Below are 24,070 nucleotides of genomic sequence, written 5' to 3' on the forward strand. Positions count from 1 at the left end.
TATATCATATTTTATTGTATTATCTTGCATTCCACTGTCATTTTTAGTAAATTAGTTTTCTCCCTGAGCTCACTGCCACTGTTTTGTTTTTAAACCCATATCCCTACCTTTTCCCCCCATCCTGGAGTGTGGGTCCATGGGTCCCTCTGTCCCATTAGTCACAGAACCACGCTAAGCCAGCCCAAAGTTGTTGACAACCTCAAATGACAATTGATGCTTTCTCTCCAGTCCCATCTCCAGCCTCTGTATGTGGTATCCTTGCCTTCAGTTCTGATCTTCACTTGATTTCCTGCTGTCCATTATTGGCTCTCTGGACCTGACTGATCACCTGTTGCCAGTGCCCTGATCAACCCATCTTGCTCAGGCACTGTGGGTTGGTAAATGCTTGCAAATATTAGCTAGCTACTCTCTCGCGTGCTTCTCATTTCAAGTTTCTTCCTTAGACAGCATTTTCCTCCGTGATTTACTTGTGGCTAAAAAGTACATTAGATTATCTTCAGACATCAATTTATATTGAATTTTTATTGAATTTATATTCCTTGCTTGCTACACACAAATTTCAGAAGTACTGTTTTCACTGGACTTGAGCCTATTAATTGCTTTTTGTAATATCAGCTAATAATACTGAACTGACCCATTATTGCAGTAACCTTTGTCCAAGTTAATTCTCATGTTAGATATTCACACATCTTTACCTTATACTACCACTTTATCGAAGTTATGTTCAATCATAGAATGATAGAATTGTTTGAGTTGGAAAGGAGTCCAACTCTCCTGCAGTGAACTGAGACATCTAAATCTACATCAGGGTGCTCAGGGCCCCATCCAGCCTGACCTTGAAAGTCTCCAGGGATGGGGTATACACCACATCTCTGGGTAACCTGTGCCAGTGCCTCACCACTCTTACAGAAAACTTATTCCTTATATCCAATGTAAATCTCCCCGCTTATGGTCTGAAACCACTTTCCCTTGTCCTATCACAACAGATCCTGCTATAGAGTCTGTCCCCTTCTTTATTACAGCTCCCCTTTAGATACCGAAAGGCTGCTATCAGGTCTCCTCGAAGCCTTCTCTTCTCCAGGCTGAAGAGCCCCAGCTCTCTCTGCCTGTCCTGACAGAAGATCTGTTCCATTCCTTGGATCATTTTTGTGGCCTTTCTCTGGACGCGTTCCAACAGGTGCATGTCTCTGCTATACTAAGGACTCCACATCTGGATACAGTACTCCAGGTGAGGCTTCATCAGCGCAGAGCAGAGTGACAGGATCACCTCCCTCGCCCTGCTGGCCACATGTCTTCTGATGCAGTCCAGAATACAGCTGGCTTTCTGGGCTGCGAGGACAAATGCGAGGGTAATAACTGGCTCATGTCCAGCTTGCCATCCGCTAGTACCCCCAGGCCCTTTTTGACAGGGCTGTGCTCAAAAAAGGCTCAGTGGCCTTTTCTATTTTCCCTTGAAGAGGAATAAGTTTTTTTGTGTGTGTGAAATTCTCCTTTCTGAATGATTAATTTAATAGGTTGTAATTCCCACCATGTGCAAAGAATGAATCTTAATGTCACCTCATTTGATTCAGACCGGTTATGGGGGGTTGATATCTCTGCTCTAACAGTAGCTTCCAGTTATCTTTAAAAATGCCACCAGTGTGTCTTCCCTGTCAGGTACTGTCCTGGCTTAGGAGTTCTTTGGTTTACTTTTTCTGCAAAGTTAAATTTGGCTTGGTTATCACAGAAACACTGGTTAGATATTAGACTTTGTGTCATGACCTCAAATCCACTGTTCTGAGTCAAAGCAACAAAGATCTTTCTGCGTCAGAAGGTTCAGATCAGTACTTCTTGTCCATCATTGCCTAACATTAGAGCAGAAATCAGGAATTAACCAGATTTATGAGATATATTGAGTCAATTCTTTTTGCTTTACCTTCTAATGTTTTACAGGAGATCTAATATAAATCTATTAAACAATTAATTATAATCTTTGTCGGTATTTGCCTTAGTATTAATATATGATTTTAATTCAGCAGTATCAGAAGTAATTTTCTTGATGCAGTCCTGATAAATCAGGATAATCTCAGTTCCTTTTCAGAAACATGACAGCAGCCCTGGACAAGTATAAGCTGTCTTTTTGTCTCTGTCTCACTTATAAGATATAAAGGGATGGTAAAAAAATATTTTCTTTTTAGAAACAGTTATTCACTCCACGCATTTGCATGTCTGTAGCAGCCATGTATTGATCTAAAGCAAAATTACATTTTCTCTGATTAAGAGCAAGCATTTCTGGTTAAAACATTTGTAGTTCCCCTGCAGTTATATGGGATGGACCATGCTGTTTCAAAACTTTGAGTGAAACTTTTCATGTGACTGTACACAGCTGGAAAAGAGACCTCAGAAGAACTTTTTTGCCTTTCTCTTTACCAGTGTCCAGTCTATTCATCATTACTCTTTGATGATCAAATATTTGTTGTATATTGTTATAGCACATATAGCAACTAGTGTCTTAGCTTCCTACACCAAAGATGCAATAACTTTTGGTCTTAATTTATTCAAATAATCTCTGGTCTGTTATTTAAGGCATAATAATGCTGTTGGCTGTAGAATGTATAGTGGCATTTATTGATGATAATCAATATATAAAATCTCCATGTTGTTATTTATTGGATATACTCATTAATAAATGCAAGTAAGAAGGACAGTGAAAAAGGTGGACATGCTCCATGGAAAATTTACCTTCCTGTGTTACAGTTATTGCTAATGTATGAAAAAAAAAAAAAAGAAAGAAAGAAAGAAAGAAAGAAAAAGAGGCAAGTTGCATAGAATTCTTCATTTTTTTGTTGTTGTTTTTTTAAAGGAGTGGAAGACTGCAACATAAGTTTATCAATTTAAAAGATTCTGAGATGTTTTATTGTCTCTTCTCTTTCCCTAATTTAGCAAATTACAATGTCTTCCTAATTTAGTGACCAGCTGATTTATTTTTTATTCAAAAAAATCTGTCTTTTCATGGTCATTTTTGAACTTTCAAATCAAAAGCTGTATATGACCTTATCAATATATATAGACAGTTAATAATCCTTTGAAAGTAAGCACCAGAACTGTAGCTGCAGAAAGTAATGGGTCTTCTTGCAGTTACTTAATCAGATACAGAAATTCATATTATTTGGGTATTTTAACTCCAAATTTTCAGATACGTACTTACTTTGCTGGGATCCAAATGTCAGGTATGTCCAAATGTCACAGCACTCTATCACAGCAAGCAAAATGATTATTCAAAGAGGAAATCCATGATGAAATTCATTATAACATCTATAACACCTCTAATTTCAAAAATGTTTGTAGGTATGGATTTCTGATTCACATAGTATTATTTTAAGTGTGAAAGTGTGAAAATGGCAGATTTTGATTAATATTATAGCTTTGGATATGTAATAAACTGATTATCTTTAGTAAAGATCAGTAGGATGTGGGATTGTTATGCAAAACCTCACTTGCAGGAGTAGAGAGTTCCTAATGGTGTAACAAAGTAAGACACTGGGAGCTTTACTTTTTATTTTTTATATTTAGTCTTTCCTAATCATGAAGTGAAGCTGACAAAAGCAGCTGAAGAACTGAGCCATTCTATATTTCTCAGCTTGCTTCACCTTTCTTTTTTGTCCTCCACTGGGAGTTGATTATGGCTGTCGGAATTCAGAAGGTGGGGGAGGGCTGTGGAGGATCTCTCTGGACTGTTCAGCTGGTTCCTTTACTTCTCATCCTCCCTCAGTGAGGGGTCCCAAATAAGACCTGGGTGTAGGAGATGACCAAGGACGTAGGCAGATAGGGACTTTCCTCAAAAGACACAGGAGAAATATTTAGAAGATTTTATACAGCGTATTATGGAATGCTTTATAGCAATATTTACAGAAAAAGAATACAGAATACAGGAAAACTTCTTTCTGTATGTTATGAAATGCTTCTTTCTTTCAGACATGATATTGCTAGGAAGGGGCCTACTGGGTTAGTGAGCCTTGTCATAAGAACTGCATAATTAATGCCTCCTCATGAAAGTAATTAGATTATCTCAAATGAACCTTCTTCTAATTTCCAAACTTAATTTGCTCCTAGTTACTTTATATCCATTGTTCAATATCGTAAACAACTGGGGAGTCTATCTGTAACGTGTAAAAGTATTTAACTGTTGCTTGTTCCACTATGCTAAATAAGCCAGTTACTTGTTGTACTACTGAATTTCAGACAGATTCTTTAAATCAAACCCTCAAAATTATTCATTGTATTATGTGCCACACTCCAGCTCAGCTGTGTACTGGCAGTGCCTTCAGCCTTTGCCTTACCAACTCTGTGCACCATAGAGTTTGGGTTGTAGACTGATGGCACCATTCAGAAGGTAACTTTTAGCAGGGCAGTAAAAGCAGAGACAGCCACAGGATTATGTTAAATCAATGAATTTAATAGGGGCAGTGAGTACCACTCCTAGTAAATTAGTGAATACAGGAGCAGTTGTTCTGAGGGAAAGCTTTCTAACAGTGAAAGGACTAGCGTAAATGTAATGTACCAATGCAATTACTGTTTCAAATTAATGCAATTACCTAAACAGTGCATAACATATCTGATAACAGATAACATATCTGATAACAGTAACCTCACAGTGCTACAATTTTCATATATGCCAGTACACAGAAATTATTTGAAGCTACTCAAAAATGGGTCTTCTTGGACAGATATCAGTTGTTGTTGTTGAGTAAAATACAGTAAAAACTTATAAGTCTTTGTATGAGGTGAATGGTTTAATTTCTATAAGAAACATAGGATACATATTATAGGATTACATATGAATAAGCCAATAAAAATTAGGATGAAGTACATGAGATGGCCAAATACTTAGATATCTTCAAGAGGACCTCATGTAGTAATCTCTCCTCTTCAAATTTTAGCCCCCAGGCACTACTTTAGCTCTTCTTCTCTATCTAGAGAAAATCTTAAAGAATGTCAAGATTTAAGCTTATTTCCAAAGCAGACTTAAAACAAGCCTAATAGTAATATTTGCAAACAGAACAAAAGCATTACATTCTCAGAAAATGCGCACACTGGGAAGTTCTCCATAACTCAGCATGAAATATTTAACCGTGCACAGCTGTGGATATTTTACCCTGGCTCTCTATTACATTGCCAAAGCAGAAAGAAAATCTGAGGAAGCAAAGATATTCTCAGCAGGTTTACCACATATAAACAGAATAACATGCTAACTTAAGAAGGACTTTGTAATTACTGTTGTTACTTTGCTGAAGAGCTAATAAATGTAATGAAGTTTCACTCTTTAAAAATAATCCCAGTAGAACACACAAAAGCGACAAGAATCACAGTGAAGCCACACATTTTATTAGACTATTTTGCAACAGCATTTTATTCTCAGAGCTGAAGGCATATATTGCTTTTGAAGCAGTCACCGAAAGCAATTCAATTATATATTTACAACAGTGTTTACCAGCAAATCCTCTGTTGTTCAACAGAGATCCGTGCAGAAGCACAATTGCTTCCTTCCAAAGAGCAGCACAGAGGTATGAAATTTGGTTGCTCGCTTTTGTCCGTTATGTTAATGTCAAAGATACTGAAGCTGGGATGTAAGAAGGGCTGAATCCATAGGGGCATAGCTTGTATTCTAGATTTATTCTTATGTTTTTGTTCTATTATTAGAATAACTCTAGTTCTAGCATGTGCTCCTTCACAGGAGTTACTTCTGTTGAGTTCCTTCTCACACTGCATACTTCCTACTGCTGCATGTCCTTCGCATTCCATATAGATCCCATCCTGCACTGCATATGCATTACTCAACCCTGAATAGTCAGGAAAGGTACAAGCACATGCAAATACAACACCCAACCCCTTGCGAAGGGCTCATAAAACTAATTGTAAATCAGCTATGATTAACCATTCCTAGTAAAATACAGACAAACAAATATCATCTAACACAAGCATCAAATTATCTCCTCAGCAGAAGGGCACACCATTAAATTATGCCATTTGACAATACTTCCACAGAAATAAATGCTTAATTGATGTCATCATGGCCAGCTTCCCTTCACATCTTTCTATATCAATCACTTCCCCTTTCATTTCAAATGCAATTCAAACCATTGCTCTCTTCCTTCCAGGCTTTTCAGTCCACTCAAGCTTTCTTCTGGTTTGCCTTTACAATTTCTCCCTCCTTTTGTTCAGTACACTTTGCAATCTGATTAGCAATCTGTCTGCCCTGTTAGGCTTTTGAAACCATTTATGACTATCATTCAGGAGATTTCTTCATTGTCCCTGTGTATACCAAAAGCAGTACCACAAACAAACCCATTACTCCTCAGAAAAGTTTATTTTCTGTATAAGTCCTGGATTCCATTCCGATGAAATTATTCATGAGCCAAGTGGCTGAAGATCTGTACTTAAAGCCAGTGTGACACAAATGTGTTAGATCTCATAGGCAGTGAACTCATGTCACTGTTTAGGGTAATGGCTTCCTTTCTTATATTTTCTCAACTCTGTTTCTATTTTAGAATCATAGAATCATAGATTCACTAAGGTTGATAAAGACCTCTGAGATCATCCACCTATTTTCAGCCATTTTCTATTGGGCCCTACCCTGGTGTAGAGAATTCCAGGGGTTTCTTGTGGACATCAGTTTTACTGGATTGAGGGGAATTTCCATGTCCTGTATAATCAACATATAGCTGATTTCTTACAGATCAAGAGACCCATTTTTTTCACTCAGCTTTGCATACAAAAGCAACTAAACTGGCAACAATTTGTGCTAGATTTGTGAAAGATTTATCAAAATGATTCACTCCTCTTGGAAAAAGAATACTCAGAAACATGTGAATTCAACTATGTGTGAACTGGCTGGCCCCATATACATAAATCTTCTGCTCATTTTTTTCCCAGTAAACACATGCATGCCAGCAATTAATTTTATTTTGAGCTTACGGCTGAAAGACACCCAAGAAAGCCAGAGATCTGAAGCCACAAACCTACTTTTTGATGTGCCTTTCTCTATTCCCTCTATCTTATGTTCTTCTTCGTAGTTTGCTTTAGATACATCTCATTAGTGTTCTTTTGGCATTAATCTAAGAGAAAGACATTACAGAACATAAAACAATTGCATGAATGATTGACTGACAATTTCATTTTCTACATAAATTGTTGTAATATTTGTTCTGTTTCAAGGAGAAGATGTGCATACAACCTTATCTCCACTCCTGGGGTCTATTTTAATAAGTGTCAGTACTAAAAGCTCTCTGTATGAAATCACAGATTGGCTTCTGTATCTGGACCTCACTCTAAATCTTATAGTGTTGTATGTAACTTAGAAATCTAAGGAATTACACTTCTTCTGTTTAAACAGCAATAATTTACATTTCCCTACCTGCAGGATTTGAAAGGGGCCCTTAGAGCTGTTATAAGGAAGAGAGGAAGACTTGCCAGACAGTGCACACACAGTATATGTATTTTTTTCCATTCTGGATAACACTCTTGAGAATATACTCTCCTGTAAACTGTCCAGACCAGGTCTGTAATGAAGAAGTATGGGTATCATTTTGTGCATTGACATAGGACTTCAATTTAACAAATACATAAAATAAATAGTATTACTAATAGGCTTCACAGAATAGAATCATAGAATCATAGAATCATTAAGGTTGGAAAAGACCTTTAAGATTACCTAGTCCAACCATTCACCTACCACCAATACTGGCCATAAACCACATCCTTAAGTGCCACATCTTCACATTTCCTGAACACCTCCAGGGACAGTGAGTCCACCTCCTCCCCGGGCAGCCTGTTCCAATGCCTGACCACTCTTTCCAATAATAAACTTTTCATTTTTCCTAACACCCAGCTCAAATTGCTCCAGGGGAGGTTCAGGTTATCTAACTTGTCCTGTCACTGTTACCTGAGAGAAGAGGCTGATCCCCACCTCACCACAGCCTTATTTCAGGGAGTTACAGAATCACAGAATCACCAGGGTTGGAAAAGACCTCCAAGACCATCCAGTCCAACCATCCACCTACCACCAATACTTCCCCACTAAACCATGTCCCTCAGCACAACTTCTAAATGGCTCTTGAACGCCTCCCTTCTCAGTCTAAGTCTTCAAGATGAGCTTGAATGAAAACTGCTTTGCTAAGATATTTTATCATGTAAGTTTCTCTCAGCTGTCAGTTCATGATCATCATGATCAACAGTGTAATAATGCTCACAAAAAAATTGAAAGCAGCACATGGACATACAGTTGGCTGATTGTGTCTCTGTCTTCACGGCTGGAAGATAAGGTAGAGGAAAGCTTCTACTATGGCTTTGGTCAAAACAGCATATTACACTGAAAAGTATGGTGTGATAGATGTTTACATAGTTCTGACTGTATCAAGTCACTTGATTTTTGCATGCAAATCTGTGGTTCTCTTCAGTAAGATTTTTCCTGAATTTTCATAAGGTTGTCCATCCAAAGCAGAGTTTGGGCTCTGAAAGTTACCAGAGTTTTAAATGACAAAAGTGTCTGTTTAAACATGAAGATACCTTCATAGTAGAAGATAGCTGCGAAATGCTGATGCATTCACCTGACATTTTCAGTTATGTTGTCTGGGGTTTCATCCAAATGCTTCCTACGTGGTTGTATGGAGTGCTTGTTCCTGTGTGACAAAACAGAGATAAGATTAAAAATGCACACAATTATGTGTTACCTTCTGCTTTTAAGTGAGAGTACGAGAGCAAGGCTCACAATGATGCTGCAAATGAATGGAAAATACAATAAAATCTTTGCACAAGAAATGAAAATCAAAGGAAAATTATTCATAAATCAGCTATTTAACCATTAAACTGTGGAATAGTCAGATGAAAAAGAGATGTTTGCCTATCTTCTGAAATGATGGCTGGAATAAACATGTCATATTTCATCCTTAGTTATTTAAAGCATTAAGCTACTGAATGAGTAAGTATTCAAGCTTCACTGAGACCTTTCTCAGCACTGTTCACTGGTCTATCTAGGTATCTGATGGAGACTTTGAGACTTGCAGCCATGTTTTTGAAACCTATTTTTAAACATATATGATGTATGTCTTCTGTGGTTAGTGTCTTGCAGTTAGCTCCACCATCAAGAAATATTTTGTATTAATATCAATTTCAAGAAAATGTCTATAATTTGTATTTATACAAGATTAGGCATAATCTAATGCATAATTATATGGCTTGAGAAATATTATGTCTTGGAATAAGGTGTCATCCTAGTTCTTCTTAGTTTGCTTTGCCTTTTCCAGCAATTTCTCAAATATTAATCAGTGCTTTTGTGTGAAAAACTACTCCTGTTTGAACATGCCAGGGAACACAAGAGTCTTGATTCTTAGCTGTCTTCCAAATCCCTTCTGATACATATCTCTTTGCAAACTTTGTTCTGTTTAGAGGTGGGAATATATCCAAACAACCTCCTATCTGCTTCTCAGTCTCTACAGCTATTAAAATGGAATGTAATCTTGTCTAATGAGGGTTGCAATATTTCCCATTAGCAAGAAATATGACAGCGTTGGATTAATTTCGTAAGAAGACAAAAATAATTAACACTGTTGAGACATTAGTCGAAGAAGTGATCCTTGCTTTTGCTGAGAAAAGAAATAGGTAAAAAAAAAAAAAAAAGAAAAAGAATCCAGTCTATAAATTGGATTTAGATGAACACAGAATCTAACCCCCCACTTGAAATTATTAAAAGTATAAAGCTTTTTCCAAAAGCTGTTCTACCAGGTGCTGTAGATTCTCAAGTAAACATCCAAATGCATCAATACCAGACTGAAGGATACCCAGATGCTCCTCATGCTGTTACAGAACAGGGTGAAGGATTGTTTTTGTATTTTCCCAGACTGAGGAAATAGACACCATTTGGCAAAAGAGAATTGCTGGATACAAAAAGTTAAGCATGGTTTTAAGACTAGAGTATGTGATGTGTTAGCACCTTCAATGAGATTAAGAAGGGAATAGTACTGTTAATTCTTGCACTGTATTTACATTGGTATTAACCCCATTTTAGGGTTCCTCTTTTTGCTAGTGAGATAATGGAAAATACTGCTTTGCTTCATCGTGACATTTTTTTTACTCCCTCTGAAATGCATATGATTATGAGAACTAGAATTACGTTGTAAGGTAACTTTAGGTGGCATTACAATCTCTGATGATACCCTCACATCTGCTGCTCTCATAGTCAAGACTAATCTGTTCACCAGTGGGCAGAGACTGGCAGGGAATTTTTCGAACAGGTCAAATAATAAGTGACTGAGCTGTTTGTTTTTTGGGTTTGTATATGCATGTGTGTGTATTTTTAACTTCCTATTGGGAGTGATAAGGACATCTGTTTCTGAGTAAGTAGGAGTCACTGCAGAAATCCTAAGTTTTCTCCCATCTCTCTTCCCACAGGAGGTACACTCCTGTCTACCTATGTGCACATTAGATACAGTAAGTAGGCCATAGCCTTCAATTCCTGAAGATATTTGTTGTATTCATATCAGTGAGCAAGATTCCCTGTACCAGTGGAAAAGGATAAGAGAGAGCTGGTGCAAAGTTCTTACCACAAATCTGGACCCATTCAACAGTAGCACAGGAGACTCATAGAGGTATCCAGCACATCTTAGTGAGATAGTCTCAGCTGAATCAGACCACACTGGGAATATTGCTTAAAGTAACAGATGAATGAACAAATGAACAAATGAACGTCTCCCTCCCAGATATCCCCCTCACACATAATTAGTAGTCTAATTTATAGATGAAAAGCAGGTAGAAAGGTTAAAAGTTACACAGCACTACTCTAGGGATGCAAAATTTCATACAGATCCTAGTCCTTGCTTAGGAGGAAGGGAGAAGGACCACACTTTACCCCACTCTACTAACATCTCTCTTTTAAATCTGATATTCTTGACCCTCATTCCTCACTCACACCAGTCAAACTCATATTTCCACTGGGTTCTCCTTTCTCTGTTCCAGCCTGCTGTAGCCTTAGCTCTTTATCAGAAGTATTTAAGTGCCTAAATAATTGTGAACAATGCATACCTGTTATGCCTACATATAGAAAATCTCTTGACAAAACAGAGTACTGGTTTAATCACTCTCAGTCCAGTCTTCAGGAAGCTTGATTCACATTGTAACTTTTACCTGTCCTGTATTTTATCTGTGCTCATTTTCTAGCTAGAACTGTTAAAAGTAAATTTTATACTGTGTGTGCCATTTTGAAAACACTGAGAGGATTTCACTTCTAATGACAAATCATGTTTAGACTATCTGCAATGATGGTGATATCAGGTTCTAATCTGGCTTTGGCTCTGCAGAACAGTGAGGAATAATAAATTCTGTGCAGAGTTAGTTAACCAATAGATACATTTCTAGCATTCTTCCCGTGGTATAAAGCCTTGCACTGTTATGTGGATTCCAGATGTCAATATGCCCACAAGGATCAAGGCTATAACCATGATATGAAGTGGGTTCTTCCACCTCTGCATGCAAATACTTAATATTTAATACTGTGCATTTCTGTCTTCTCTGTATCTTCAGCAGCGGAGATTTGTGGGATTTCTTACTGCCATTTCTCTTGAAACTGTAAAATTCTAACTCTATATATTTATCTTCATATATATTTACGTATCATACACAGCAGCAGAAAGCTGAAAGTCAGAAAGTAACTTAACTAACAAGTTGAAAGATAAAAGATTATGAGAGAACACCATGAAGAGAATGTCTCGCTAATTCACAAAACTTGTAAGAATCAAATAGCAAAACGCAGGTAAGCTGTTCTTATGAGACATAAAAAAATATTCACAAACTCTAAGCAGCTATCCCATATATTCTTTCTGGGACTACATGCATTTTATTAGATAAGCTTTCCTTTTATCTAAATGCTATTTAAATCTGGAATGGATGCCATTTGTATTGTTTTTTTTTTTAATTTCTTTGAACTTCATGATATAACATCTTGTTCTTCCAAGATGAGAAGGACAGGGCTAGGACACCCTCTAAGGAAGATGAGGAAGCCTGCTCATTCCAGCAGAGAGTGAGATAAGCTAACAGGGAGACTTCTTTGAGGAGCAGGAACCAAGCAGCACAGGCAAGGACTTTGGAGGATTGGTAACTTTCCAGGAGGACTCTGGCTGATTTGCATCCCCATTACTGAAATCATCATGGTTTAACAAACCAAAAGGAAAGCAGTGTCTTGGGCACTGGTAGCACCCTTATGATAGCAGGGCCACTGAGTCTATATTATGGTTAAGTGAAGAGCTGTTTTGTGTGATGAACACATTCATCTGTGTTTGATAAGGGTATTTAGTGGATAAAAATGCATTTTTTTAGCTGTGTAAACTTTTTTGATGAAGCTATATGAATTTGTCCCCCACTTGTTAAGAACTGTGAAAGTATGTAAAAGAAAGAGATCATCTTTTCCTCACAGCCATTTCTTAGCATAGATTCTAATTTCTTTCCATAGTTGCATTACTCAGCAAAAAGTCTCTTTCAATTCTTTCAATTTAATCAATTCTATTTTTCATTCCTTATGATATAAGAAAGTGTCTTTTGTTCTTGTCTTCATTCCTATACTTTCTTTATTAACATACCTGGGAAGTCTAAGACATAATTATGATCTAAGCATTGGTTTAATGAGAGTTTTCCCTTGGAATTTCTGTTTTCATAGGTGCTGTGAATTGTGAAAGGGTTCCACAGTTTGTTATGTTCATCTACCTGGGGTATCTGTTGCTCTTCCCTGATGTCATAAACTAGAAGCAGCACTGAGATTCTTTCCTGTGTTCTGAGTTCCCATCTGGATACAAATTCCTTTATTATTTGTTGACCCATGAAACTCTCACTACGAGCAGCTACTGGTAAAGAGAAATCCTGTTATGTTCCATGTCAGTCTCCTGGGTACTTTGAAATTTCTTACTTACAAAACAAAATTCCTTCAAAAAGCCCAAGTGCCTTTTCTTCTTCAGAATTAGGAACTCAGTTGCTGTGCTTATTGGCAAGGGAAAATATTACTGTGGTTATGTAAATCATTGAAACATGGATTATTGGAGCGTTAAAATCTCTCTCAACTTATTCCGATGTTAGGAATTAAGTATGACATCTACAAATGTATCTGGAATAGGTAATTTCTGGGATACAGCTGTATAAATGTGAAAATTGCTACTAAAAATATTTCCATAAGGAAAGCATGGTAAATTGAAGAACGACTGCTGTTTAAAAATTACATCCCTTTCTAAAGTGTGGTTCTGAAATATTGATAATCTGCATGGAAGAGACTTCAAACAATCTCCCTGCTACTTTTATCTTTTTAACAAAGTAAAACTGATAAAAGAGTGATGCTAACAATTGATTTTAAAACTGAGGGTAATAACCTTTTATGTCTAATGCATTTAAATAAATATAATTTCTCATAGGGGAAATGCGTTATTTTTTCACAACAGGACTGTTTAGGGGAGATTTATTTTAAGATTCATCTGGTTTATTAGATTTCATTCCAAAAATTGTAAAAATTACTGCAGAGGTAAGCTATTTGTAATAAAAAAACATCTGAATTTGAATTAGTATGATTTCAGCAATGAAAATAGTTCAAGTGTGATAGAACAATAGCACAAGATGGAGCAAACATTGCTTTTATCTTGAAAATATATTCAGGAAGCAATTCATTAACAGCTTTACCTTATTTTAATTGCATTGCCACTAGTCAACAATTGCCTCAACACTATTTCATCTTTATTTGTATTTTAGTGGCATTGTATCACTATGGTACTTAACCCTGTCCAAATTATCTAATATCAAAAAAGCTATTCTTTCACTAGATCTCACCTACTACAAATGGTTATTTGCTCTTTCTTTTTTTCTATAGCTGAGCTGTTGTAGCACACAGCAATTACAGGCCTTACAACCTGGCACATCACAAGGTTTGTGGTCCAGCTCCTCAATTAGTTAAAAATAAAAGTTATGTTAAGAGTAAATCACATATTTCCTACATTCACTGTCAGAATTTTAGCTTCTTATTTTTCTTCTTTTATCAAGCCAGACTCTTTTCTTTCTTATGTCTAATTAAATTCATCTATACAAATAACAAGTAAAGATAAGGAAAATCCAAATAAACATAAATCAGTTACCTGTGAAATAAAAATACTGCTTTTAGACTGCAAGCATATCAAATAACATTATTAGCTCATATGTGAAATTTCATCGACAGAATGTTTTACTGGAGTCTGATCACAAAGTTATGTGAACCAGAAAAATCTGTCTAGCCTCTGCAAAAATCCAAATCTCCTTCAAATATTACTGCTATTGTCTTAACGCATTTGTTACACCTCAAGAAATGCACAGATTCACTAAATTTCCAAGAACAGCTGTTCATAATTTTATATTTTCTTGATGGAAACATGGATTAACATGGATTCCTTTTTTTTGCAGTGTTTGCTAGAAACAAATTACATAGACAATAGATTTTTTTAACTGAGTGAAGAACCACCCTAGTTTTCCAGTATTTCTTTTCTCTATTCCATGGGCAGTAACTCCCCTGGTATCTAGATAGCACACTGCACTGTTTTCATGGGACTCCATGAAAGTGTGATAATCTTTCTGTTTTTTCATCAGTTAGGGATCTCAAGTATAAGATTATTGCGTGAATGAAGAATTGCAAAAGTAAACCATGAATTGATTCAGATTATTTTGCCAAACAATGAAAAGAAGCAACTTCTCTACATGAAAAATCAGATCACTTTAGAAGCTGCTTATTTTTCCATCAAAATTTTGCAACTAATGTACTTGCAACAGGTACTTTTTCTGGGTTTTACCTCACTCTTTCAAAATAGACATGAATCCTCATAATATTTTTGGCCTACTCAAATATATTAAAAAAAATCAAAACAATCAATTTCTTTGAGGAATATTTACATGTGGTTGGTCATTGAAAAATTAAAGAGTTACTGCCAATCTTTGAACACATTCAAGCACATGGTAACAATTATTTTATCTATATGAGAATTATGAACTGTTTTCTGCTGAGAATAACCAAAACCCAAGAATAACTCAAGATACCTAAAAGCCATAATGATACATCATTGTTTTATTGCTTCTTCTTAAGCAGTCATATTGCTTATAATAACGTTAAGTACTTGAATTACTCTTGACAGTTATTTCACAAAATTGACCTCAAGGAGTCTGATACATTATGTACAGTACTATTACTGCTCACAGAAACTATATGTGAAAGGAAGTAGCCAAAGTTAATATACTCAGAAGTTCTGACTAATATCACTGGCAGATCTTGTTGTGTTCACCAACCTCAGTTACTAATGTCCAGTGTTGTTAGAGAATAAAGTAAAATGACTTTACTTTGTATAAAAGAAGAAAAGTGTTATTTAGACTCAATTTGTGATATCTGTGGTATCCTTTGACAAGACTGAGATCTTAATCAGTTCTCCAAATTTCAGATACGGCTTTATTCTTAGTAATAACTATAGTGAATGCAGAAAAAGGAACAGTTTTTTTGTTAGTTAGTTCTACCAGAAGGTAAGATACCTTTAATTTTTTTTTATGGAGGAAACAATATAGTTAGTATATAGTGAAGATGTAATACACTTTTAACAGCTCTTTAAAATTATAGTGCTGTGATATAAATTTAATTTCATGGGAATAAATATAATTATGGACAAATAAATATAAAATTGAGACAAGAATACTCTAAATAATGGAATCATAGCATAATATAAATTGAAAGGAACCTCTTGAGTCATTTGGTCCACTTCCTTGCTCACATTTATTTGTAGTGTAGTTGTGAATTGAGCTCAGCTAACCATCTACAGAATGGCCATAACTGGTCCAAAAGACATTTAACCTAAGTCAGCACAAGAACCTGAATAAACAAAGCAGGCCAACTGATGGAGACAGCTCAAACAGTGCTAAGACCATTAGCATCAGTTAACAGTGATCAATGTGTTGTCTTTTTAACTTTCATATGTAGCACTAAGAAGTTTATCATCATAAGATTTCAGCCTTGGCCAGAGCCAGATCAATAGATGTCTCCTCCGGGATAGACATTACAGTAAATCAAGTCTCACCAGTTACCGTCTGAAGGTTGAAATGCTGAGTGGTATGGGGTGAAAAGAAAGCAAACTTGTCATGCAATGGAAAACTCTGTGGCATTGGTGGGGTGATTCAAGTTAGTACTGTTGCATCAGCTTGCAACTGCAGTGGAAATAACTTATGCACAACAGATGCTTTGCTGGAACTGCAGATTTAGTAATGCAAGATGAAAGCCGCTCATTTAATGGCCTCTAGTAATACCCTTTAAAACATGAAGCAAATGCTTCTCTTTTCAGCCAAGAAGGACTGTGTGTCTCTTGATCTGCTGGGACTGACAACAAATGTGAAAGTTGTAAACTGCTATAAAATTAATACCTTCAGGGGTCATAAACTGATTTATTTTACCTGAACAATTAATTGGCTGAGCTCAAGAGGTTCAGTGCAATTTAGTAATGATTATTTTATACATATAACTTATTTTTGTTCACAGATCTAATTGTATAGTGCAATAATTGTCTACTGATCCTATTTTAAAACTCCTCATCTGCAATGCAGTTTATTTGCTAGGGAAGCTCTGGGGAAATAAAACAAAGACCCACAACTCTATTTTCCTGAAATACAAGACACAAAATAAAATCTATTTCATTTTAAAATCAAACTATCCACTGTTGAATCACTGCATGTTAATGTATTTGACTTCTCTATTCTACTGAAAAATTATTTCTAAGATTGTATCAAAGTTTGTCCAAAAAAGTGTTTTTTGTTTGTTTGCTTATTCTTTGGCAGACTATAATGTAATGAACACTCAATTTGATGATCATCTTAAGAAATTAACTAGGAACATGCAGCTATTTTATGAATTTGCAATGCTATGATTTACTCCACACATCTTGATAAAAGTTCAACCTTATCATAAAAGCAGCATGATGAGGTTAAAGAGTAATACTAGTGAATAAATGAAAATGATTAAGGTATTCATAAAGGTAAATGTAGGCATCAGAGGACCATTACACTTCTTTAGGTCTTCTGAGTATCAATACAGTGATAAACACAGGTTTAAATTCCCCATTTCCTGGAACACTAAGGTTCCATCTGTACAGGGTTTTAGAACTAGGCACAGCTTGCAGTAGTAGTTGTTCATATAAGAGAAGCACACTTACCGAGTTTAAAGGGATGTAGATTGTCTCTTTTGAGCACTTGTCAGGAAAATAAAGGAAGTATGCTTGCCAGAGTCTTTTAAAACTAATTAACAAGGGTTAATGAAAATTCATTACCAAGGTAAAGTGTTTCTCCCCTTCCTTATTGTCCCAAAACCAGTGAAACAGTTTCAGAGCTGTAAGCCCAAAACGCTACATGGAATTTAATAACCCTCACTGTCCACCTCTAACAACTTCTCCACGCCGTTATTTAAAAAATAATCCCTGTTAAAAATATACTGTGAACTTGGCTTTAGTTGGGCCGTGACAGAAGAAATTAATTTCATCAAACTTACTATTTGTCAAGGGAGAAGGGCAAGTTCAGTCAGAATAATTGGCAGGATCATCTGTTTCTGAAATTTAAACTAAAGATAGTAGCATCATAATAATCTCAGGTCTCAGATCTTTTCTGTTTTCCCATGAAACAGCAAATTAATTCAATTAGTTGAAACAGGCCATGCGTATTTAATGTGACAATTTGAAATGGGAGTACTACCTTTTATCCTTGAGAATTCTAATTATATCATTAAGGTTGTTTATAGAAATCTACAAAATTAAATGATTACTACTGAACATCATCATCCCCGAGATGAAGGCTGGGTGAATTCTGGGTCTGATAAGAGGAAACAGTTTTTCATTTCTAGATCACTGCTTTGAATTCAAGCCAGGATCACAACAATGAGAAGTCATTATCTCCAAAAGACAGGCAAGTATGAGCTGTGAAAGGAGACTGTTTCTTAGGGTGCTGGTAACTGCCCAAGAAGTCTGTTTTGCATGCAGTACTGCTCTACAAGGACAGTAAGATCAAGCCTAGCTGAGAGTGTAGAACACACTTTGTAGAAACTTAGTTCCAAGTACCATCAAGCATCCAACTTCCACAACAAAATTATTCTGTAACATACCTAATCTAATATAAAATTATAGAGAAGCAGCTTCCGTGATGGGTTTAATACTGAGAACTTTGGATTTTCTGTTCTCCAAAGCTTAGGCAACTCCGCACATCTATCTATACATAGACTTAGAAGAGTCTTTTCCTGCTAGACTTCTGCTGTGTTTAGACTCAAAGGTTCTCTGTGTTTAGACTCAAAGGTTTAGACTCTGCTTCTCTGTGTTTAGACTCAAAGGTTTTACACTGTTGCCATAGAAGCATTTCTGAAGATAGCAGCAGTGTCCTAGTGGTTGTTTGCAGAACTTCATGTACAATAACTGCATGCAAATCATGAGGATAAAAGAGGGTTGTGGTTATACAGTCACTTGAGACATTATCATGAGCCATCTTTATTACCCAGATCTGTAAGCTTCATCTGTGGTGCAATCAGAGAATGATGACTTGAAACGAGATCTCTGTTTTTGCATGTGCTTCTGACAAATAAGTAATTGATGTACTATCTGACTCTCCTCTCATGGAGATTTTATCTGCCTGAGTTCAGAGCAGAAGAAGAGACAGTGCAGTTGGTGACCTCGAAGGAAAAAGCTGGAAGAGGTCTTACCAAGGACCTGCCCCTGCATTAGCCAGGAGCTGCTAAAAGCATATCATAGTATCATAGAATCATAGAATCAGAATGGTTTAGGTTGGAAGGGATCCTATTTCATCTAGTTCCAATCTCCCTGCCATAGGCAGGAACACCTCCTGCTAGACCAGGCTGCTCAAAGCCCCATCCAGCCTGGCCTTGTACATCTCCAGGCTGGGAGCATCCACAACCTCTGCGGTCAACCTGTTCGAGAGTCTCACCATCCTCATGGTAAAGATTTTCTTCCTAATATCTAGCCTAATTTTACCCTCTTCCAGTTTAAAGACATTTCCCTTCATTCTGTCATTATATGCTCTTGTAAACAGTCCCTCGACAGCTTTCCTGTAGGCCCCCTTCAGGTTCTGGAAGGAGTGTGAAGTACAGTCTGGGCCCAGTTCTGAGTGTGACTAGACAAGTACTGTCTGGATCTGGACCCTACAGAAAATGAGTGGATGGCACAGGACCCCACGACAGCACTGGTAAAAAACAGATGTCTTCACACAATCTGGTACTTTTAAGACACTATTTCTAAAAATACATTATTTTTATTCAAGTGACTATTTATAGGAATTGGCTTTAATTTTTTGGCACAAGCATTAAGAAATTGTTATTTGTGTGAAGGGTTCTGCATTTATTACGCTGACATTAGTTAACAAATGACACTGAACTAGTTTAAACTGTTAAGTTCCGTGCTGTCTGTTCCCAGGGAGCCTTTTGAAGTGTATAGTATGTCCTTGCTCATTTTCTTAACCGTTTCCCAGAGCTATTGCACACTAAATGCAGACCATATGATAAGATCAGACTTACACTGCCACAATCTCTGAGAAGACTGAATGGGTTAATGATTTTATTTCTCTTTATAGAATACTTCCACTGCGTTGTTATTTAAGCTATTATTTTTGTTCCCTCATCCCAGAGCAGCATTAGAAAATTGCAGCAGTTATAAATCCTTCATTATGACTTTTCAAGCTAGAAATGCCAAGCTGCATCCACCATTACCCTCAACAGGCCTGTTCATGGTGGCTATTACAAATGAGGTGGCATATATGTCAATGTCATGCAGCATTATTCTGGCTTATCAGTACAGCTATGCTTGTAAATAACTTTTTACATTATCAGAATTATGGTTACATTTCTAGACTTTAAAAACTGATTTTATTCTAAAACGTCTCTGTCTAAAGCAAAATTTCAGATGTCATTTCAAGAAACTGCTGATAACCTTCAATTGCAAACAAAGGCTGTGTACATTCTACTGGCTAAACAAGTGCCTGGAAGCAAATGCAAGTATAAGACTCCTAGTTTTTCACACTGTTAAATTGCTCCTGTGCCCTGCCCTGGAGTGACCTATCCAGCTCCTTGTGGGATGACCAAACTTGGAAGACTGGAGAATGGAGCTTCATATATCCCAAAATACAGGAGGTTTCATAGAATCATAAAATTATGGAATATCCTGACTTTGAAGGAACACGTTAGGATCAAGTCCAATTCCTGGTTCCATGCAGGACCATCAAAAAATCAGGCAATGTGTCTGAGAGCATTGAGACTGCACAAGTTTATCTTGCTCTGCTTGGCACAACTCTCTAAAAAAAGTGCCAGCAGGTCTGCCATGCTCATTTGTCTTCACACCATGGTTCAGGGAATGCTACCCCTCTTCAGCATCACATTAGAGACACTAAGAAACAAGCTATGCATAGCTGGATGCATACAGTGAGCTGGGCAGGTGAAAAAAATAAGACTAAGACAAAGTTTTCTATACACAGATAAGTTGCCCATGGCCTTTATTGCTTGCCTGGCACACCAGTTTGCCACCTCACACCACTAAGCAGAGCTTCTGCTGGTTTAAAGGTGAAATTCCTGGTATGAAAAGGTGCCCCAGTACAGCAAGGAAATATGTCCTGAGCTACATCTGAGCTTTTGAAAGCCTACACATTCAAACACTGAGCAATATCAAAAGTGGAGTTCTCCAGTTTTGTAAGGAGGAGGAGGCCAGGTGCCTGGATACCACCTCTGCTCCCTGAATTGCTTCATTTCCAACTTAAAGCTGTGCTGTTTCCCACCTGTTTGTGACCCTCCTTGAGCTCCTGTGGTAGCACCTCTGCAGCAACATCAGCCTTCCCCAAATTTCCCTCCTTTGACCAGGGAGCTTAGCCTGAATCATCTCCAGGGATCACTTCCAACCCAGATTTCCAATACAGATTTTGCAGCACTCACACATAGGGTGGAAAGTGGGTTTCCAAAGGAAAAATAATTGAGAAAAATGATATAATATGCAGATAGGATAGACTGGAGTGATCATGAGCAAGGCTCAGTCAGATAGCCTTAGTGACTGACAACTTGCTTATATGCAACTGGACTCTTTTATCACTTTTTTGTTATATTTTCTCAATGCTGTTTCTCCCTGATCCACCTTGGCCTCATTATCTCTGATTTTGGCCCATCCCCATGACATTCTATAATAAATTTTGCAAAGTCTACAGGGTCCTTCAAGTATCCCATAGTACTCATTACAATGTTGTTTACATCTTCTTATCTATTACAAGATTCAGGTTGACCCTTTTCCAGACTGTGCCTTAGCAGATTTTTAGTGGCCTATCATCCAGTGGCTGAGCTGTTCTGGTCTTTTAGTCTTTGTTCCTGACTCCATTATCATGTATCTGCCAGGTTTCTGCATATGTGCGCTTAATTAATCACCTTTCTTTGTATTTGGTATTTAATGCATAATGAATAAATCTCAATCGGGTAACTTAATTAAATAAATGCTCTCATATTATACATGCCCTTGCAAAGATTGATCAGCCTGAATGATCTGCAGCTGAAGTCCAGGATACACTGTGTGAGATAATAGGACTTAATGTGTCCTGTGACTTCTAGACTGTGAATGGTATAATTTTTCCTGCATTAGGAGTTATATTCTAGGCCTTCTGGGGAACTGATGGGCTCAGTGTATAGGCTTCTCTCTCCAGACTGCTGTGACACTGAGAGATCAATTTCCTATAGACACATACTCATACATGGAGAACCTTTTATGTTTGTCTTCTCTGGTGCACATCCAGTCATGGTAGCAGTTTGTGGCTGGGCATACAAGAGCTGTAAGGCCCAATTCTGCAGCAATTGGTCCATACAGAAAGGCAGTAGTATTCACACATCAAACCTATCAAATCCAGCCAGCACTATTTACAATCCTAGAAATCTCGATGCCCAGCCACTCCTTACCATTTGCAGACTGCTTTCCAGATTTCAGGGCCCAAAATTTATTGTGTCTGTGTAGAAGTTTTGAGTTCTGGTGTGCACAAGGTCTCCTCAGTGGTCCACCAGGGATGCCCACATAAGAATCTTCAGAACACATTCAGCCTATCCTATGTGCTGAACAGTGGAAACTGGTTTTCTAGTTTCTCTACCCACTGTAGAAAGACTGCTGGCCAGAGCAGCTCAGGCACACCACGTGACTGATTCCACTGACCAGAAGTGGCACACTGCATTTCTAGCAGTCTATGTGCTTAGCTCACAGCTACTGAATGCCTTATTTATGTAGTGTTCTATTTGAGTAGCAAGCAGCTTGCCAGCTGCCATTGCAGAGAGCAAGAGGCCTGCCAATGAACTGCCAAATCTTTCTGATAAAATGCTGCCATGGCCAAAGTATCAGTGGTACTTAGAACCTGCAGAGCAACTGAAGGCAACCTGTTTACTGTGGGCAGCAGATAAAGACTGCCTGCCTGCTCCTGTTAATGGAGCTTAGTGAGGTGGCCGTGTCACCCTGGGGGCTAATAAATCCTAAGCATGTTGTGTGCTGTGCTAGAGAGGTGCCCAGATGGGTTGGCACAGAGCTCTTTGGAATTTTGTAAGAAAGGTATCCCTTCAAGTGCAATGCAATAGGGACACAGAACATCTCTCTAGAGTGCTTCGATTGATATAGATGTCACAGAAAACATGACCAGTCTTGAGGGGCAGCAAAAAATGCCGTCAGCATTTATAAGATAAATGTTTTAAATCTTTTATTTAAGATGTTAAGGTAAAGAAATATATCCCTATTTGTATTTTTTTCCTTTTCCTCTCTCTTTTTTCTTCTTTTTTTCTTTTTTTTTTTGGGGGGGGGAGGGGGGGGCAGGGAGGGGTAAAAAAACCCAAGTAGATTACATACTTTTTTGCTTGATCAAATTTAGACCCAGTACAGTAATAAAAATGCCCTATGTCAGTGGAAAATAAAGTAAACTAGATGAAATAATGTCCTCATTATTTTTGGTGCTGAATTGTAGTACTACAGTACTGTTATAACAGGATGATTTAGCTCAGTATAATGCTCCCAGTTGTCTTATTTTCCCGTTAACAATGTTTGTTTCTCTCCATAGCCAAAGTAACCCTTCAAGGTTCTGCAAGAGTGATGTACAGAAACCTCTGCTAGTCAGTAGTGACAGCTGGTGGGGGAAACTAAAGAGCTATTCTTCCATATTTCAGTACTTTACAATATAAGCCAACATTTCCTAGTGAAACAGAGCAGACTAACATCACAGGGGAAAGGGAAGGACAGGGAATGACTGAGAGGACTGTTCACATTCCCTTCATTTTTTTTTTTTTTCCCCAGTGCTAAAGCATGAATCTGAAAAAGTTAAATGTCTGTGATTAGGCAAATCAGCCCTCATACAATTGCTAAAATAAATACAAATTGTTGAGGTGCTTGCATTTACATTAGATATTGAGCCACACTGCAGTATGACTGTGATCTGTAAGTTCAGGTTCCAAAGCAAATGCATGTGGTTAATACTCCTGTGGTGGTTGTTTGTTTGTTTGTTCTTATGAGTTAAAACAGATGTAACTTTAGCATGAAAAGGATTTGAGCAGTTTGAATGTCTCTTTACTTGGCATATATCTTTCAGCTAAACCTGAAAACAAAATACTACTTCTCAGACTGTTAAGATAAGAACTGGCTCACGTACCTTTGCTTCTCAGTAATAGTGGCACTGTTTCAGACTTTTATACTCACAAACTGAATGAAAAATTACATACTTCCTTTTTCAGTGTTCTATTTTTGTAACCTCTGAGCCACCCTGTATGAATAACGTTCATTTATCAAATAATCCAAATATCATCCCACTTTGAATTATAACAGTTTCTTGTAGCTTTCAGAAAGTCACTCACAGATCTTCCTCTGCTAGTTAGCAGATGGCTAAAACAATTTCAGCGATGAGGTAATTAGAATGGCACAGGGTTTCTACACAGATCCAGTTCAGAACATTTCTGTACTCTACTGGAAAAGAGGCAGATGTACCTTGTAGTGCACATCCTGGGATTAGATATGGCATTTGTTCCCAAAGCTGC

At 37.3% G+C, this 24,070-nt stretch overlaps 1 long non-coding RNA gene across 1 annotated transcript; it reads right to left on the bottom strand.

Moving 5' to 3' along the window:
* Nucleotides 1-5,475: 5,475 nt before the first annotated feature.
* On the bottom strand, nt 5,476-12,741 carry LOC121109637. Its single transcript, XR_005857337.1, has 5 exons — nt 12,606-12,741; nt 10,578-10,681; nt 8,545-8,657; nt 7,394-7,538; nt 5,476-7,094 (listed from the first exon to the last, which is right to left on the bottom strand). It is a non-coding gene; the product is annotated as an uncharacterized LOC121109637 (long non-coding RNA).
* Between the last annotated feature and the right edge of the window lie 11,329 nt (nt 12,742-24,070).

This window comes from Gallus gallus, chromosome 2 (assembly GCF_016699485.2).
Source record: "Gallus gallus isolate bGalGal1 chromosome 2, bGalGal1.mat.broiler.GRCg7b, whole genome shotgun sequence".
Taxonomy (NCBI): domain Eukaryota; kingdom Metazoa; phylum Chordata; class Aves; order Galliformes; family Phasianidae; genus Gallus; species Gallus gallus.